This window comes from Squalius cephalus, assembly GCF_949319135.1.
Source record: "Squalius cephalus genome assembly, chromosome: 11".
Taxonomy (NCBI): Eukaryota; Metazoa; Chordata; class Actinopteri; order Cypriniformes; family Leuciscidae; genus Squalius; species Squalius cephalus.
The window spans coordinates 3724507-3728264 of record NC_137132.1 but is presented as its reverse complement, the minus strand read 5'-3'; the positions used below and the strand labels follow the sequence as shown (position 1 = coordinate 3728264).

Genomic DNA, 3758 nt, shown 5'->3' with positions numbered 1-3758 from the left:
ATGTGCCTTTAGGAGGCCAAAGGTCATCTTTATCTTCACTCTTGTTTGAGGGCCACATTGAAGCGGTGTTGTGGCCCTATCTGAGGGTCATGATAGGGGGTTATTGTGTAGGTTTTTCTATCTCAGTTCAAATTAACAGTGTTTTGTACTGAACCAAATTTAACTTGCTTTCCTCAAAGTGCTGACACAACACAGACTAACGGAAAATTTGAGTCAAGCACTGAGCCAGGCCATTTGGCATACAAACTTGATCATATGTTCATGACCACAAGTCGTCTGCAGATGAAATGTTTAGTAGATCATTATTATAACTGTTAATGTTACTATTAATTTAAAGATTCATCTCACAGAAAATAATCATCTAACATATCTCTACCTGAACATTATGGCTGTGATAGGACTTCCTATTAACATAATCTGCCTCATGTTCCCCTAGAGCAGTGGAGACTGGAGCAATAGACTGCATACATGTTGCAATGACTTGGGAATCCCATCATAAGATTAACAGAAGAATAATAAAAAAGATTTAAAATAATTCTTAACATGTATTATATTGTATAGCCTAGTACATTTGTGAAATTTGCTTTTTGAAAAAAAAAAAAGTGTTCATGTGATGTCACCCTATCAATATATCTTACTGGCACTTTTATAAAAGCCCTCTTTTATGGACATGGTCGATAAATGTCCGGGGAACACTATTAATGAAACTTTTCATGTACTCCTGCAGGGCGAGGACCACCTTGCGAATGGTTTGACAAACATATGTTTTCCCCATAGCTTCTGTGCGTCACCCACCGTGCAAGTATGTACCACTTGCAAAAAAAAAAAAAAAACGCAACGCAATATTTGCGGTACAGTAAGTGCATGAATTCGACGTGTTAAATTCTTTATGTGCGGCTCAAGAAGTTCGCAAAGATAAGACATTCCTTCCGCGGAAAATCTGTATCTTTCATACAAGTAACTATCAGTTAAGGCAAGAGGATTTTGTCTGGCTAAAAACTCTTTCTCTATGAAGTGCTCGTCAAACAATTTGCGCTGAGATATCCACCGGATTTGGAAGAAAATGTGAAGTCATTGCAACAGACGCTTGGAATAAGTTACGTCACCTATATGTTTCTTTGCTCTCAGCTGATTGGTCAAACTTCAGTCTGAGATCTTGAATCCAGAACATAACCTGCCCCGGAGCAGGTTAGCCGTGCAGCGTAAGATACCATGGCAACGAACACCGATTAAAGCCAAGCTACTTTCATAGTACCTAAAACCCAGGGTTGGCGGAAACTAAGCTGAAACATAGCTGGCTAGCCACCTAATCCGGCTTCATGGTACAGGCCCCTGGTTGTGCAATTTTACTATGCAAATTTAAATTTTACTAAACGAAACTACACTAAACTAGCCTGATTGTGCTACTTCACCACAGAGGGCACCAAACTAAACTACGTTTTACTAAACTAACCTAAAAACTAAACATTTTACTAAACTGAACTGTTTGTGCCATTTGTGTTTTAACTAACGTAGCCTAAACTAAACTAATTGTGCAGACAGCACTAAACTAAAATACACTTATCTAAACTAAACTACATTTTACTAAACTAAACTGGATGTGCCATTTTATTCCAGAGGATATGTAACTAAAGTAAACAAGATTAAACTAATTGTGCTTGCTTTACTGCAGCTAAACTAAACTAAACTAAACTAAACTAAACTAAACTAAACTAAACTAAACTAAACTAAACTAAACTAAACTAAACGTGTTTGATTTACTGCAGCTAAACTAAACTAAACTAAACTAAACTAAACTAAACTAAACTAAACTAAACTAAACTAAACTAAACTAAACTAAACGTGTTTGATTTACTGCAGCTGAACTAAACTAAACTAAACTAAACGTGTTTGATTTACTGCAGCTAAACTAAACTAAACTAAACTAAACTAAACTAAACTAAACTAAACTAAACTAAACGTGTTTGATTTACTGCAGCTAAACTAAACTAAACTAAACTAAACTAAACTAAACTAAACTAAACTAAACGTTTGATTTACTGCAGCTGAACTAAACTAAACTAAACTAAACTAAACTAAACTAAACTAAACTAAACGTGTTTGATTTAATGCAGCTGAACTAAACTAAACTAAACTAAACTAAACTAAACTAAACTAAACTAAACTAAACGTGTTTGATTTACTGCAGCTGAACTAAACTAAACTAAACTAAACTAAACTAAACTAAACTAAACTAAACTAAACTAAACTAAACTAAACTAAACTAAACTAAACTAAACGTGTTTGATTTACTGCAGCTGAACTAAACTAAACTAAACTAAACGTGTTTGATTTACTGCAGCTGAACTAAACTAAACTAAACGTGTTTGATTTACTGCAGCTGAACTAAACTAAACTAAACTAAACTAAACTAAACTAAACGTGTTTGATTTACTGCAGCTGAACTAAACTAAACTAAACTAAACTAAACTAAACTAAACTAAACTAAACTAAACGTGTTTGATTTACTGCAGCTGAACTAAACTAAACTAAACTAAACTAAACTAAACGTGTTTGATTTACTGCAGTTGAACTAAACTAAACTAAACTAAACTAAACTAAACTAAACTAAACTAAACTAAACTAAACTAAACTAAACTAAACTAAACTAAACGTGTTTGATTTACTGCAGCTGAACTAAAATAAACTAAATGAAACATATCTAAACTAATTGAGTTACTTTAACGCAGGTGGCATTAAACTAAACTACACTCATTGTGCCATTTTACTGTTTTGTCACATTACAATGAAATCAAAGAGCTTTTAAAAATGATCCACGTTAAACTGAAAGTGTTTAAAGGAAACAAAAGCTTCTGTGGGCCGATCACAGACAACAACACAAACATAAAAGGAAGAAAATCAAGAGAAAACATCTCAACTAGCATAAGTGTGAACGATTACACCCGACACGCTTCACAACACACACTCAGTTTAACACAGTGCCCTGATCCAGAAAAAACCTGAGAAACCTGACCCAGCCGCACACATGCCACCGGCCAACATGTGTGTGTGTGAAAGTGTGTGAAGAGGAAAAGGGTGAGAGTAGAGAGATGATGAGACAGTGTAAAACGAGAGAGCACTTACTAGAGTTCAGCCGTCTGTCCTCCAGCGATCGGATCAAATGAAACACGGCGATTAAACAGTTCCTTTTTGACCGAGCGAGAGAGAAAGAGGAAGTGCTCTTCAATAAAGTGTGAAACCTCAGATCGTGTTTCTGCCTTAATATAAGGTTTCACAATTAAAACCCAAGAAGTGTCTGAGAATGCGAATCACGTGAAATAAGCTGCGTACGCTAAAATAAAGATATATAAATCAAATAACTCTAATCTTCACTAAAGCAAACAAGCGATTGATGTGCAACAATGTGTCTGAAACTGAACTGGTTTTATATTTTTGCTAACACTTTACAATAAGGTCCCATTAGTTAAAGTCAAGTCAACTATATTTATATAGCACTTTATGCAAATCACATTGTTTCAAAGCAGCTTTACAGAGATAACAGGAGAATAATGCCACAAAGTTTGTTTCTAGAAGAAAATAGCGTCACAGTCCAGCTTAAGGAAGTTCAGATGGTTCAGTTTTGTTGTAAAAAAGATCATTTAGTTGTTAATTTAGTTCATTTATATATATATATATATATATATATATATATATATATATATATATATATATAGGCGCTGTGGATTATAGGAGCTCAGTTCAGTTCTCGTATAATAGTG

General features: G+C 34.3%; 1 protein-coding gene across 2 annotated transcripts in view; it reads right to left on the bottom strand.

Annotated features, from left to right (window-relative positions):
• LOC307167506 (cell adhesion molecule 2-like) overlaps positions 1–3244 on the bottom strand; it is a 17291-nt gene extending 14047 nt beyond the window's left edge. The window contains exon 1 of one of the 2 annotated variants that reach the window (XM_079886668.1): positions 3124–3244. The gene's annotated coding sequence lies outside the window, so the exon portion shown is untranslated. The remainder of the gene's footprint in view (positions 1–3123) is intronic. The other variant, XM_079886667.1, reaches the window with a different exon arrangement.
• Between the last annotated feature and the right edge of the window lie 514 nt (positions 3245–3758).